At 36.0% G+C, this 17336-nt stretch overlaps 1 pseudogene; it reads right to left on the bottom strand.

Moving 5' to 3' along the window:
* Positions 1-2997: 2997 nt before the first annotated feature.
* LOC114105067 (uncharacterized) lies at positions 2998-15815 on the bottom strand (annotated as a pseudogene).
* Positions 15816-17336: the final 1521 nt, after the last annotated feature.

A 17336-nucleotide genomic window follows, 5' to 3' on the forward strand; every position in this document is an offset into this window, starting at 1 on the left:
CCTCCATTAGTACTCCATAAGTATTTTTGTTGATTATATCATTGGTCAGGTTACAGAGTTAGCAACATTATGCAGCTTATTCCTCAATTATATACTACAATTGCAATGTAGAATGTTAGGAGCTTTGTGTAGTTCTCAAAAAAGTCCATTGTTTAAAGTTACTGTTATGTGGACAGGTTCAGAAGCAGTGGAGCTTGTTAAAACATTGTGGTTGTCTACCAAGAGAGTTCCTTTATTCCAAGGAGCTGAGTGTCTGAGATCAAGGTTGAGACTGATATGACTCTAGCATAGAGCTTCCTCATGGAGGGCATTGCCACAGCAGCTAAGCCTCCTGCACCTTTGTACAGAAACTTTCCCAGGCATAGAGCATGTCACAGCCATGAAGTCATCAGAGACCCCAATCTCAGATACTGCTCTCTCATTCTCTGTCACCGCTCTCTACAACCAGAGAAAACTTGCTGTCTTGTACATATCATTAGCCAGAACCCTTGCATATATGTGTGCATTTTTGTGTAATAACAAGAAGGTGAATAACAAATGGAAATATTAGAGAAAAGTTGGTATATTTCACTAAAATTAATAAGGCACTAATTTAAAATAGTATTGGTAAATATGATATAAGCTGTAATCCCATGATTAACTACTAATTAATGTAAAGGATATAGAAAAAGAAAGAAATTTCAAGGTAAAAAAATGTTTTATAAAAAAATAAAAGGGACATGTAAGTCTACTTCTGTAGAAAGTAAATAAATAACAGGTATAGTTTAAACATATTAATAATTACATTAAATATGAATCACATAAACATTCAAATCAAAAGGCAGAGTAGATAAGAAATCAAGACATAACTGTATACTGTCTATAAGATATATACTTTAGGTACAAATATGTTAAAAGTAAAGGGACAAAATATATTCCATGTAAAATTAAAAGGAGAGCAGCTACATTACTAGAAAAAAATTAAGTTAAAGAATTATTAAGTTAAAAAATAGTTTATAAAAGTTTCACTACATTAGACAATTAATCACATACTTAACAAAACTTGGAATTCATGAAAAAAATGACAAAAAGGAGAAATAGAATATCAGCAATTTTATTATTTAAATATACTATCTACACAAAATAAAATATGAAAGTCTTCAATGATACCAATAGCAAAATTAACTTACACATGGAACAGTCCATCCAGCATTAGCCAAATACACATCCTTTCTACGTACACACAGAACATCAAGGATGGCAATGTGATAGGCCATAAAACCATTCTCAGCATGGTTTTTATTAATGTTTTCCTAATGATTTGTGACAGTGAGAATTCTTCATATACTTGTTAGATATATATTTGTCTTATTTGGAGAAATTTACTTTCTGATCCCTTGTGCAGTTTGTAATCAGGTTTATTTATTTATTTATTTAAAAAATTTATTTATTTATTTTTCTAATGAGCTGTTTGATTTTCTTATATATCTTGTCCATCAACCACTTTATCACATATATAGAGACTATATTTTCCCCTATTCTGTAGGCTGTTCCTTTACCATGTTAGCAATTTCTTTAGTGTACATAAGCTTTTTTTTTTTTAAGGATATAACCAGCTTTAGTGTTAATGTGGAAACAAAAAAAATCTTTTCTTTGTTAGTGGGAATGTAAATTAGAATAAACATAATGGAAAACAGTATATAGATTCTCAAAGGATTAAAAATAGACTACTGTTTTATTTAGAAATCACATATCTAAAAAATAAAATCAATATTTTGAAGAGATATCTGTGTTTGTTGCAACATTAGTCCAATAAAGAAGAAACAGAGTTATACTAAGTGTCCCTCAATAGAAGAATGAATTAAGAGAATATGGTATATATACAAAATGTATTACTAGTCAGTCTTAAAACATGAAGAAATCCTACAATTTTCAAATAATGGGTAAACATGAATGACATTTTTCTAAATGACATGAGCCAGGCATACAAAGACAATTATTGCATGATCTCACATGTTGCAACAGATTGAATGCATTCTACTAAGTTTCAGTATTGAAAACTTATTACTCAACATATCAGTGTCTAAGGGTGGGACTATTAAGAGGTGAATAACTCATGACAAAGTAAGTTTGTTATTATAAATTTGGATAGTGCTGCCCATGCTTATGGAGGGTCTCCATTTTACTTGGCTATCCCACATGCCAATCACTCCTAGACACACCTTCATTGACACATCCAGAACCTATCAACATATCATTGCCATCTCTTGTTCCAATCAAGTTGAAAATTCAAATAAACCATTATAACCCTTGTCAACTTGATATCCAAATATCACTCTTTACATCATACTTAATCTCCAAATAAACACAGTAACAAGGTCATAATTTCAATTAACATAACTATCCTTCCTACAACCGAATGCACTAGTTCTTTCCCCAAAATAAAAGAAAAAACAAAATCATTACTGATATTAAGTCAATTAACATTACATTATGTGATGAATAACAGGAGAGTAACACACATTTCCTCTTAATGCATCTGTAAGTATGCCCACACATATTCTTAATGGAATAGGGAAGAATTATCAATGGCAATTACAATCCTTGTTTCTGTAACTGGTCACATGGCCATAGTTGGTATTTATGACTACCTCCTTCTACTACCTATTTTGTATTTCCTCTACTTTCAACATGCACCTCAGCAGGTCTTGGCTCTTTACCTGGAGTGGAGACTCACACCTTCATTCCTGAAGGGTTTGAGACATTTGTTGTCTTGCCAGGATTGGGTTGTCGTAGTTTCCCATTGACCTTAATAACAGAACGGGTTAATACCAAGAGACTCCCTAAGGGATCACCTGCACTCCAGGAATATCCTTTCTTACCTCCATCACCCTTGGTAATCTGGATCAACGATCCCTGCCATCACCATAACTCCTTTATTAGCATCTTGACTCAGAGGCATGAAGAGCCCAAAGTGACAAGGGGGAAGCCTTAACTTCCAGTTTAATAAAATTATTGTTATCTCCAGTCAGAAGCATTCCTCCTTCTGGGATTAAGATTTCTAGGCCTGCGGAACATAAAATTGTAGAGACAGAAGAAAAACTGTCCTAGTGGGTTACTAGGGGTAACGGTGAGTGGTACCATTCCTGTCTTCACCCTTTGGTTCCTAGAACCATGAATTCTAGCAATAGGACCATATGGTGGATGCTGATTCAGAGTACAAACATCCTTCTGAAGAACCTTGCCCAAACCCTGGAATGTCTTGCCACCTAGCTGGTACTGTAACTGCATCGTCAAGAGTCCATTCTAACATTCTATGAAACCAGCTGCTTCAGGATAATGGGGGACATGGTAAGACCACTGAATCCCCTGAACATGAGACTATTGCCTCACTTCTTTGGCTGTGAAGTGAATTCCTTGGTCTGATGCAATGCTGTGCAGAACACTATGATGGTGGATAAGGCATTCTGTAAGTCCACAGTTGATTTTTGGCTGAAGCACTGTGTGCAGGGAAAGTAAATCCATACCAGAATAAGTGTCTATTCTAGTAAGCATAAACTGCTGCTCCTTCCATTGATGGAAGTCATCCAATATAATCAAACTGCCACTGGGTTGCTGGCTGATCTCCCCAGAGAATGATGCCATATTGGGGGCTTAATGTTGATCTCTGCTGCTGGCAAATTGGAGACTCAGCAGTGGCTATAGCCAGGTCAGCCTTGGTGAGTGAAAGTCCATGCTGCTGAACCCATGCATAATCTTCATCCTTGCCACCAAGACCTTTTTCCTTTTACACGAACCTGTTGGGCAATGACAGAGATGGATGGGGAAGAGGTTGACTGCTATCCACAGATGGGGTTATTCTATCTACCTGATTATTAATATCCTCCTCTGCTAAAGTCACCATGTGGTGGGCGTTTACATGAAACACAAATATCTTTACATCCTTTGTCCATTTGGAGATGTCTATCTACATGCATCTTCCCCAAATATTCTTGTTGCCAATTCTCCAATTATGTTTTTTTCCAGTTCCCTCACCAGCTAGCCAAACTGTTGGCTATGGACCATGAATTCGTGTACAGTTGCACATCTGGCCATTTTTCCTTCTAGGCAAAATGCACAACCTAATGTATTGCCCCAAATTCTTCCCATTGTGAAGATTTTCCTTCACCACTCTCCTTCAGGGTTGTTCTAGAAAGGGCCAGCAGTGCTTCAGCTGTTCACTTCTGGGTGGTACCTGCATATTGTGCAGAACCATCCCTGAACCAGGCCTAGTCTTCTCCTTCTCTGTTAATTGATCATAAGGTACACCCCATGAAGCCATAGGTTCATGCTGAGGAGCAGAAAGTACTGCAGCAGGAGTAGGAACCATGGGCAATTGGACCACTTCTTCATGCAACCTACTTGTACCTTCAGGTCCATGCCTGATCACATATGTACCAATTCCACTCGATAGTGTTGCTGCACAAGTCCAGGTTTATGGCTTGGTGGGAAGATAACACCCAGTTTATAATAAACAGCTCCAGTCACACAGTAACCTGGAGGCCCTTGGTTAAGCATTCAATTTTCACTAAGGCCCAATAGCAGACCAAGACGCGTTTCTTAAAGGAAGAGCAGTTGACCCAGGGCCTTGCACCAAAATCCCACTTGCCTTCTCTGATTCACCAATCAGGGCCTGCCCAAGGCTCTGGACAGTTTCTATATCTGCCATTGACACTTCAAAAACTATTAGGTCTGCTGGGTTAGATGGCTCAAGTGGCAGAGCAGCCTGCCCAGCAGCCTGCACCTGTTGCAGAGCCTTCTCCTCTTTTGACTCCACTCAAAACAAGAAGCTTTTCTAGTCATCTGGTATATGGGCTCAAGTAACACAACCAGGTGAGGAATGTGCTGCCTCTAAAATCCAAGTAGGCCCACCAGGTGTTGTACTTCTTTCTGAAGTGAAGAGGCCAGATGCAACACCTTATTCTTCACCTTTGAAGGAATACCTCAGCAGGTTCCACACCACTGGATTCCTAGAAATTTTATTGAAGTCCCTTGAATTTTAGTGGTATTTATTTCCCATCCTCTGATATGCAAATACTCCACTAGCAAGTTCAAAGTGGTTGCTACCTCCTGCTCAGTTGGTCCAATACACATAATGTCATGGATATAATAGATCAGTGTGGAAGAGAAATGCAATCAAAGTCTTTGCAAACTCAGCTGTGACACAGTGCTGAACAGTTGACATACCCCTGAGGAAGAACAGTAAAGGTATATTGCTGGCCTTGCCAGTTAAAGGTAAATTGTTTCTGGTGGTCCTTATGCACTGGAATGGAGGAAAAAACATTTTCCAAATCAATAGCCATATACTACGTACAAGGAGATGTATTAATCTACTCAAGCAAATAAACCATATCTGGTACAGCAGCTACAATTGGAGTTACCAGCTGATTAAGCTTATAATAATCAACTGTCATTCTCCAAGACCCATCTCTCTTCTCCAAAGGCCAAAAGGGAGTTAAATTGTGATGTGGGAATCACTACCCCTGCATCCTTCAAGTCCTTGATGGTGGCACTAATCTCTGCAATCCTTCCGTGAATGCAGTACTGCTTTTGATTCACTATTTTCCCAGGTATAGGCAATGTCAGAGGCTTCCATTTAGCTTTTCTCACCATAATATCCTTCACTCCACAGGTTAGAGAACCAAGTTTTGCCAAGTACTAAGTATATCCCAATTATACATTCTGGGACTGGGGAAATAACCACTGAGTGAGTTCAGGGGCCTGCTGGACCCACTGTGAGTTGGAACTTAGCCCAAACTCTATTGATCACCTGACCTCCATAAGTCAGTAATTTTACTGAAGGGCCTCAGTGATAGTTTCGGTCTCCTGGAATAAATGTCCATTCAGAGCCTATGTCTAATAGTTCCTGAATGGTCTATTCATTATTTCCTTTTCCCCAATGAACAGTTACCCTGGTAAAAGATCTTAGGTCCTTTGGGGGACGAATGGGAGAAAGATTAACAGTAAAGAGTTTTAATAGTATCTCAGGGTCCTTCTTCAAGAGGACCTGGCCTCTCCTCATGCAAGGGGTTCCATATCTGTAAATTGATTCAAATCTGGAAAGTGGTTGAGGGCCCATGATTCTCTGGCATTATGATCTGGGGCAGACTTTTGTACATTTGCTGTGGAATTTTTATACTTATATATGTCAAGTAATTTGGTGGGTTTCCCATCTATTTGGCTTCTAGAAAAAACATGATGATTAATTAGTCAATGCCAGAGATCAACACAAGTCAGAACATTGTGTCCATTTCTTCCCCTTTACTGTTCATTATAGTAACTATGACCACTCAGTCTTTGGTAATTGAGAGCTATCATTTGGTCTCTTCTGCCCTGAGATTTAATCATCCTCATCACATTTAAGTCTTCCAATTGATTGACCGTTGCTCTCACAGTAAGATCTGGCATACAAAGAAAAACAATAGAGCTCTTCAAGGATGCAGGTACTCCCCTCAGATTTGTTTCTTAATTTTGGTGAAACGCACACCTTCTGGACCCTGCAAATATGAAGGAGAAGGTCGTTTATAACAGATCCACTCCAGCATTCCAGTCTCTCTGAGCCTCTGAATTTCCCCATTAATAGTAAACCAAGGGATGTCAGGCATTTTCAGTTCATTTATAGTAGGCCATCTTTGGACCCATATTTCAGTCAACCAGCCAAACAAACTATTAATATCTTTTTTTTTAACACTGTGAGCTATTACATTAAATCTAGAATCTATGCTTAATGGGCCAATATCAATAAATTCAATCTGATCTGTTTCTTTCACCATTATCCTACACCCTTAAAATTTATTTCCACAAGTGTTCCCCAGACCTCTATTTGTATGAATTAGAAAACTCAAGAAGTTCCTTTGGAGTCTAACATACCTACTTATGGGTCACACTCTGTACCTCACCTCTAGGGGCCTGCTTATATTTGGATATAATTATAGGCCTGGAGGCAAAAGTGAGTGGTGAGGGTGGGTCTTGAGGAGTATCAACATTTTTATTCTGAGCAACTGAATCACAGAAGGTTTTTACTGTTTCCATAAGCAAAAAAGGATTAGTTTCATCCAGGGAGGGTGGGGAGCCAATGCCACAGACACTGGGGAAAGGGATGCCTCAGTCACAGCTAAGGATAGGGACTCAACTTCTGCAAAATAAACATCAGAATATGGGAGTTCAATGATCCCAGCCTCTTCAGGTTCCTCCCATACATCACCATCCCAACTTGCAGAATCCCATTTTTTTTCCAAGCAGAGCCCTCACTTTAACCACAGATACCTTCCTAGGTTGAATTAAACTTTCTTCTTAATTCAGCAAATTGCAGGATAAGGGTTTGTGTTTGGTTTTTAGCAACCTCAGCCCTATGACTCCAAGAGAGAAGAATCTCCTTCAGAGCACACTTATCAGCTTTCAGATCACTTATGTACATCTGTAGCTGAGAAGCAGAATTTTTGTGCTCATCATTCTCCTTTGTTACTTTGTGCAGTGAAGCAACAAGCAACTAACCGACATCATCATATTTATTAGTTTTCCAGAACTGTTCAAAGTTATCGTGTATAAAGGCATTAAAGATCTTGCTTTTTACAAGTGGGGAATTGGGGCATCAAATGCATTTATTTTATGAATCTCTTTAAACAGTTCACACTATGAATTATCAACACTCTTCATAGTGTTAGTAGGAGAGACTTTAGGTCTAATCAGTTTAGACTGCCAACTCCAGAACCCACAAAACCAACTAAGGAAATTCATCCTTACATTTTGTTTCTCCAGAGCCACTCCTGGTACCAATTTCTGTATTAGTCAAGGTTCTCTAGAGGAACAGAATCAACAGAAAGTATAATTATAAAAAGGGGACTTATTAAGTTGACATATGAAACCAGTAGCTGGATAGTTCAAAATGGCTGTCTGTAAGCTGGAGAGTTGGAAGAACCAACATCTGCCCATTCCAAGAGGCTAAAGCCTCAGAACAAGAGGGATCAATGGTTGATCTGAGACTGAATGTTTCTGGAAATTCCCTGGACAATCTCTAGAGAGTCCACATTGGAAGAGCAAAGAAGTGAGAACCTGTTCAAGAAGAATTAAGCTTGCATCTGCTGCTGCATCTTTGTTCTTCTAACTTTTTTTCCCATCCAAGCCATCATCCTATTGGATAGTGCTGCCCATGCTTAGGGAGGGTCTCCATTTCAGTTGGCTAACCCACATGACAATCATCCCTAGGCACACCCTCATTGACAAACCCAGAAGCCTCTTAATCATTGGCATCTCTTAAACCAATCAAGTTGAAAATTCAAATTAACCATTATAATAGGTACAATTAGAATGCTGGTAAAATGGGTGGTAAAGGCCACTTTGACAGGTCTCAGATGGAAGTGAAGAAAAAGTTACTGGGAACTGCAGTAAATTTCATGATTGTTAAATGGTTGAAAGAATCTGGCAGAGTTGTGCTCATGGACTTTGGGGAGGCAGGTACCAGTGATGCATAAAAATGTCTTATTGAAGAAATATCCAAGCAGGAAAGTATTCAAGGTACTGAATGACTCACTTTTACTGCTTTCAGAAGATGAGTAAAAAGAAAAATATTTTAAACTTGATATTTATAATTAAGTGGGAAGCGCAGTAGAATGATTTGGAAAACTCTGAGCATGGTCTTCCAGGGAATAAAAAAGCATGTTTCAGAGAAAATTCAAAGATTGTGCCCAAGCAACCATTTGGTAAAGAGGCCATATACACAGAAGGAAGCCAGATGCTGTTTATCAAGACAATTGGAGAATGACTCAAAAGGCATTTCAGAGATGTAGGAATAAGGCAAAGTAAGACCTAGAAATCCAGGTTTGCAGAAGGCATTTCTGTGAACTTGGCTTCTGCTGCTCAGGCTGCCTCAGGACTTTGCTCACCACATTCCAGCCTACCGTTTCTTGGCTGCCCCAGCTATGAATATTGTGCTGTCACACAACAGCATAAACTGTAAGCCTAGATGATGCCAACTTGGTGTTGGCTCTGTAAGTACACAGATTGTGTAGGTAATGGGGACATAATGGGCTTTATCTAGATTTCAAGTGATGTATCTAATAGCCTGGACACCTGGGAAAATACTTGTCACACAAGGAGAGCCACCACAAAGAGCCCCCACTGGGATAACCAATGTGCAGTGGAGCCAGAAGAGTAAAGTCACTGGTAGAGTTCCCACTAGATAAATTCTCAGTGGAACTTTGGGGTGGCATAGCACTTGAGACCTCAGAACTGTGGGTTAACCTGTATTTAACTCCAGCCTGGGTAAGTGGCAGCCATGAGACCAACTTGTGGGAGCTGCTAGGAGGGCAGAGCCCAGCAAAGCTAACATTCTGGGACTGCCCATGACCTTGGGTGCCCAGTCTTCCCACACTGTTGTGCCTAGAATATGGGACATAGAGTCAAAAAAGACTGCCCTACCTCTTTAAGACTTAATGTTGTTTTTACTGTGGGGTTTAGAACTCATTTGGGAGGAGTTGCCTCCTTTTTCCTTATTTTTCCCTTTTGTAATAAGAATGCCTATCTCATAGCCATTCCACTGCTGCACTTCAGAAGCATGAGACTTGTACATTCCATGGACTTGGCTAGAGAGGAATTTGCTTTGGGGTGAATCTTGCCTCAATTCTCACCAATATCTGATTCTGATGAGACTCCAGACTTTGAATTTTTTAGTTGGGACTAGAATGAATCAAGACCAAATGTCTAAATTTTGAATACAATGAATACATTTAGTGTATAAGAAGTACGTACACCAGATGAATTTCATGGTAGTTTTTTTTCTATTTCTATGAGGAATGTCATTAGAATTTTGATCACAATTGCATTAAATCTGTATAGTGCTTTTTGGAAGTATGGTCACTTTGATGATATTAATTCTGTCTATCCAAGAGCAAGGTAGATTTTTCCATCTTCTAAGGTCTTCTTTGATTTCTTTATTTAGGGTTCTGTAATTTTCATTATATAGATCTCTCACCTCTTTCTTCTGCTATAGTGAAGCAGGTGTCATCATTATACCAAACCTTAAACTATACTACAGAGCAATAGTAACAAAAACAGCATGGTATTGGCACCAAAACAGATTGGTAGACCAATGGTACACAATGGATGACACAGAGACTACCCACAAAACTACAATTATCTTACATTAGACAAAGGCACCAAAAACATGCATTGGAGAAAAGATAACCTCTTCAACAAATGGTGCTGGGAAAAATAGAAATTCATATGCAACAAAATGAAATTAAACCCCTATCTCTTACCATGCACAAAACTTAACTCAAATCCCTCAAAGGCGATTACAGAACTAGGAATTAAACCAGAGACTCTGCATCTAATAGAAGAAAAAGTAGGCCCTAATCTCCATCACGTGAGATTAGGCCCCAATTTCCTCAATAAGACTACTGTGGCACAAGAATTAAAATCAAGAATCAATAAATGGGATGGATTCAAACTAAAAAGTTTCTTCTCAGCAAAAGAAACAATCTGTGAGGTTAATAGAGCGCCTACATCTTGGGAGCAAATCTTTACTCCTCGTACATCAGATAGAGCACTAATCTATAGGTTATATAAAGAATTCAAAAATCTAAGCACCAACAAAACAAATAACCAAATCAATAAATGAGCCAAGGACCTGAACAGATACTTCTCAGAAGATGGTATACAACCAATTAACAAATACATGAAAAAATGTTCATCATCACTACCAATTAGAGAAAAGCAAATTAAAACCACTCTAAGATATCATCTCACTCCAGTCAGAATAGCAGCTAGTATGAAGACAAACAACAATAAGTGTTGGCAAGGACGTCGGGGAAAGGTATACTCATACACTGATGGTGGGACTGCACATTGTTGCAGCCAAGATGGAAAACAGTATGGAGATTTCTTGGAAAATTGAGAATGAAACCACCATTGGACCAAGCTATCCCTCTCCTTGGTCTATACCCAAAGGACTTAAAAAGAGCATACTACATGGACACAGCCACATCAATATATATAGCAGCACAATTCACAAAAGCTAAACTGTGGAACCAACCTAGATGCCCTTCAATAGATAAATAGATAAAAAAAATGTGGCATATATACCCAATGGAATATTATTTAGCAATAAAATCATGGCAGTTGCATTAATGCATTCATGAGGGAAAATCCCCTTGAGCTAATCATTCCTACCTCTCAATATTGATGGAGTTAGAGAAGATAATGTTAAGTGAAGTTAGCTAATCCCAAAAAATGAAGTGCTGAATGTTTTCTCTGATATAAGGAGGCTGATTCATAGTGGGATAAGGAGTGGAAGCATGGGAGGAATAGACAAACTCTAGATAGGGAAGAGGAGTTGGAGGGAAAGGGAGGAGGCATAGGATAATTAGTGATGGTGGAATGTGATGATCATTACTATCCAAAGTACATGTATGAAGACACGATTTGGTGTGAATATACTATGTATACAACCAGATATATGAAAAATGTGTTCTAAATATGTAATAAGAATTGTAATGCATTTTGCTGTCATGTATATAAAATTACATTTTAAAAAAAGAAGTACACCAATTTGCAGAGTCAGGAGAGGAATACTGTGGTTTGAACGTGTCCTACCCAAAGTTCATGTGTTAGTAAATCCCCAGTGCAACAATATTCAGAGGTAGGAATGATTAACTCAAGAGGATTTTCCCTCATGAATGGATTAATGACAAATATCATAATAGTTGTCCAATGACTCCAGAGTAAAAGAATGAATTTTGGTCTTCCTTTCTCTTCTCTGTATGTCCTTTTTCCTTTCTGTCTTCCAAAAAAGGCCTTCGGTATATACTGGTCCCTCCATCTGGGAAACTATAAGAAATAAATCTCGGTTCTTCATAAACTACCCAGTCTTGTGTATTCTATTATAGTAGCACAAAACAAACTATGACATATGTGGAATTTTAATAGTTATGCTAATACAAAAGAGTAGAATGGTGTTTACCAGGTATTTTGATGAGAGGAAGGAGGAAGTAAGACTGGAGAGCTGTTGATAAAAAGTAGAAATTTCATGAATTTTCAAAATTTAAATGTTTTGGAGATCTATTACATAGCATAATGAACAATATATTATATATTTAAAATTACATGAAGTTAAAAAAATGTTCTCACCTACCAAAAAAACAAAACAAAACAAAAAACCCCAAAAAACAAAACACTAAGTTGTGAGGTGATGGATATATCAATTACCTTCATTTAGTCATTCCTCAATACTACATATTTCAAACCCACTAGAATATAGCCTAAGCATATGTGTAATTTTCATTGTCAATTAAAATAATCAATAAATTTAAAAGTATTATCTCGCCCATATCCTGCAAGGGCAATGGAATTTGGGTTTCCTCCAGATGATGCAGGCTGGCTGCAAAATAAAGCAAAGCAAAGACAAGACAGTGAGGAAACCACACTACACAGGAAGTAATTTTGAAAAGTGAGGGTGGGACTGTTGTAATGACATCAGAGGTCCAGCTTCCAGACTGGAAAGAGTGAGCAATCCCGTGTTTGGTTTATTTATACAAGGGAACTTCGAAAGTTTTCTAAAGAATGTTTTTCTCCAAATAAGGCAGGAGTTGGGCTGTCCAAACCCAATGGGTTATGCCTAATTTCAGAGCTACATGAGCTGTCCCATGGTAGACTGAGGGCAGAGATCTCATGCCTTGGGGCATTAGACAGTCTACACACAGGAATGTCAGGATCATTCCTAAGGGGATATCTAAGTCCCTCACGGCTCAGTACTGAGTAAAAGACTACTCAAGTAGCTACACGGGTGGCACACCACAGGATTAAAATAATACAAAATATATTCTCAAAAGAATATAAAATTAAATTAGAAATCAACCACAGGAAAGAAAACCTAGGGATTACAACATTTGTAAATTAAGTAAACATGTCTAAATAAATATATATTATGAATGTTTTAAGCCATAAGTTATTTATAGAAATATATATAAATATATATACATATTCATATTATATATATATATTTATTTATTTAAATATATATATAATATATATTATACATACATATATATACATATTCATAATATATATATATGTATTTCATATATATATATTCATAAAATATATATATTTTGTCCTTAACTATAAAACTAGGATGCTGTACAAAAAAAAAATAATTAGAAATATTCTAACTAAATCCTGAGCAAATTGTAAGATGTATTTAAGGAAATAAAATTGTCATTACTAGTACTATTTATTTTCAGGTTTTTTTTTTTTTTGTGTGTGTGTGTGTGTGTGCGCGCGTGTGTGAGAAAGAATGAGAGGGAGAGAGAAAGACATTTTTCACTTAAACACCACCTACTTAAAGCTGTATGGTTTCAGGATGTGTGTGAAGTTTATAAACTAGTATATCACTTAAGACTACTTTTAGAAAACTTTAGATGATACCTTTCACAAGAACTAGCAAGATAAATTTTTAAATTAAGAAAAATATGAAATTAAAAATGTGTTTTAGACCATTTTGCCATTCTGTTTTCTAATTTTGAAAAACAACAGCAGTACTTTTCTGTGTGTTATCAGTAAAGACATTAAATAAATTTATATTAACCAACAATAAGATTTTTACAACATTCGTTCTGAAGTTAACACACTGGATATTAGGAACATCTTTAAAAAATATAATATCTGTGCGTTTTTCTTCTGCATCGATGAAAAGTGCTACAAAAATCTCTTACAAATAGATTTTGCTAACCCCAACCCTTTTTAGCATTTCCTCAGACTAATAGAAAGATCATGACATATTAACAGCAGTAATGAAAGATGACACTGAAAAATCTTTTAAATGTTAGTTAGTACCATTTAAAATTCATATCTAGAGGACAAGAGTAGGATTTCTGTTGGTTCTCCTTTTCATAAATCTACTATGTAAATGTGGTAGTATAACATTTTTATGGAAGACAAGTGTGCAATCTTATTTTAAATGCGTTCTCCTTAAAATAAATAAGGACACATGCTGAGAGTATGCAATTTCATCCATCATAATGCTCTTAAACTGCTTAAGAAGTAACTGTAGTACGAAATGTATGCTATGCTTTTGGCATTCGACTAAGTGATTCCTGACACAAAATATTCAGCTTTTCAATTAAACATACAACAGTTTTACAATAGAGTAAAGAGTACTTTGTAACTCTTATCTTATGTTTAGGAAGTTGAGATTATTTTAAGTGGTGCATATTTTTATTTCTGAAAGCAATTTTATTTCTGAATATAATTCTCCTGAGGGAAAAATAACAGTCAACTATGGGTTATTGATTAGTGTATTGACATTTGGATTTTTGTTTATATTAGAAGTCAATGTGAACATGTAATATAAGAACATTTGAAAAAGTGGTTCCATACATCTTAAAGAGTAGTTATCATTTGATTATTAATAATATTAACTTTTAATAATTTAAAGTATGAACTAGGGAATACAAGATTAGGCTATGCCTGTCTTCTAGTTCAGTCAAGCAGGTCTCTTATTTATTCAAATATATGTATATGTACATATAGATAGGATATATCCTATAAAGGTGTAAAACCAGTTAAGAAGTAAACTCTATGAGGCCATGGAGTTGTTTTTTAATCTTTGCTTGCTGATGTAACTCCTACTCTATTGGCATTTCCTGGCCTTCTTCCCTCCTTGAACAGTCAGTATTTACCAAGTGCTAAGAACTGATCTTACAAGAGCATATAAGTATGAATAAAATGCATATCCTGTATTAAGAGCTTAAAGGAAATAATCAGATAAATTTGATATGTAGCAGATGTTATTTGTATCAGATTCACTGGGAATGTAAATGATAAGTTTTAAATGTGTGGGTCAAAGGAGGAATACCACAAGGCAGTGTAGAGGAGCTAACTTGCGTAATTTTCAGGTTTTCCTTAATTAAGTACACAAAATATAATTTGAATCTCTGTAAAAATATTTTTAGTGTTTACCGCAGATGTGTTAGTTCATAAACAAAATAAATTTTCTACCCATGACATACACTTTAATTTGCCTAAAATGAACACCATCAGTCAATTAGGTATCAGACAGGTAAAATAATTTGCAAGTAGAAAGCATATCACACAAAAAGTAGGAATAGAATTGATGTTTGAAAAATCTGTTCAATTTCATGAAAGAAAACATTCTTAGTAATAGAATGTTTATTTTACTATTTATTTATTTAAGGTACCAGGGATTGAACCCAAGGGCACTTTACCACTGAGCCACATTCCAGACCATTTTATTTTTTATTTTGAGACAGGGTATTGCTAAGGTACTTTGAACTTGCAATCCTCCTGCCTCTATCGCTAGAGTCTCTGGGATTGTAGGCATGTGCCACCATGCCTGACAAGAATGTTTATTTATTTTACATTACTTATTATATTATAACATATATTTATATATGTTATAAGTGCCTAGTATAAGAGAGACAAGCATATTTTTGGAAAAATAGCTTGAATCAATGAACATCTGAGCTTTGTATAGAATACCTTTTAAAATACAGATATTCTAACTTAGGAGTGATACTTCCTAAATGTATTGTGGTTTTAAACAATCATCTTCTTTTCCAGTGGGTTTAAAAAAAAAAAAAGTACACAGAGGTTCAGCTTTATTCACAAGAACAATTCTGATGCCTAGGTAGTTGATTTGCTGAAGGAACAAAATAATTTGGAAGATAAGCATCATGTTCTCATGTAATTTCCCTTACATCAGTCTCAGGTAGCACACTTACCCACTCATAGTCCTTATACCAAGTGTCATCTTGGACTGGAGTATCAATGAATTTGAACATTACTACTTCAAATCCTTTTTTGAACCAGTGTTTGAAAGTTCCTTCAGGCTTCTTCAATTGTATAGCCTGATACAATAATTTATTGTTTTTCAAGGATAAGGAAAATTTTGTACTATAAACCTTACCCTCAATGAAAAGAATCTTTTATATTACAGCATGTCAATATCTTTAAATATACATATGTGGATTCTTACAGCATATGAAATTCACAAAAAGTACACGAATTAGGCCACATGGTAAAACCTCTTTAATTTATTGCTTTTTTAATATCTAATCGATGGCAATATAGTGTACATGCTTAAAGTGTATGATTTGATAAGTTCTGACTTAAATATACACCAGGGAGAGAGGATCACATCAACATAATTAGCATGTCAATCACCCCCCCCCCAATTTCCCTTGTGTCCTTTGAAGTTTCTTTGTCCCTCTTCTCCAGGAAACACTGATGGGCTTTTTGTCATTATAGTTTTATTACAAAGTTCATTTAAAAGGAGTTAGTGACTGCGCAGGAAAACATACAGAATATACATAGTAGATTAAAATACTAAATGATATTCTAATTTCATAATAGTTTTAACTTCACTGTATTTACAACTGGAAAACATTGGTATAAGAATGTGTGGTCATCTCCCTAAAGCCTGAAAGATTCTTATTAAGGACCACAGTTCTATGAAAGATGATGACCCAGTGAAGTGAGGTTAGGAAAGTGGAGACTGCAGCACTCCAGGAAATAGTTTAAATCCCTGCATTTCAATTTATTCCCAGCCTGTTTTGCCTCAAACCTCTGACACTCTTCCACATTGACTTATAGTTGATGGTTTTGCTTCGTAATTCAGTTAAGGTGGACAGATTTATAAAAATTCCATTTTCTTCATTATCCATATGTCAATCCAATGAAGCTCTATTTTCAGTTTTGCCTTCACTGCTGTGTTAATGGATGAAGTAACCTTGGCTCAATCAAAAGCCAAACCTTCCATCATTACTTTTGGATCTATGTTTCCTCACATTTTCAAGGACATTCTTAGAATTAAAGCCTCCTATCCTTTTATGGTAGTGGTATTTGATCCTCCCCAACAACCTTGCTCTCCATCCAGATAACTTCCAATGCATCTCAACAGTATCTTCAGGTTCTGATTTTTGCTTACTTTAAAAATTCCTTCCTTAGCTGCTCTTAGGTACCATACATTTTTAAATAAATCTCTGCAGTTTGAAAGGCAACCATGATTTAATCTATACTTTATATATATATATTTTCATATATTTATATATATATATATATTCATATATATATATGTTTTCATATATTATATATATATATTCATATATTTTATATATATATATATTCATATATATATATGTTTTCATATATTATATATATATATATTCATATATTTTATATATATATATATATGTGTGTGTGTGTGTGTGTGTGTGTATCAGCATTATTTTAACTATCACTGTAGCCTATAATTTTTATTTTTTAAAATACTTTGAGAAAGCAAAATAAAAACCTTAATATAT

The sequence above is a fragment of the Marmota flaviventris genome, chromosome 9 (genome assembly GCF_047511675.1).
Source record: "Marmota flaviventris isolate mMarFla1 chromosome 9, mMarFla1.hap1, whole genome shotgun sequence".
NCBI classification, from domain to species: domain Eukaryota; kingdom Metazoa; phylum Chordata; class Mammalia; order Rodentia; family Sciuridae; genus Marmota; species Marmota flaviventris.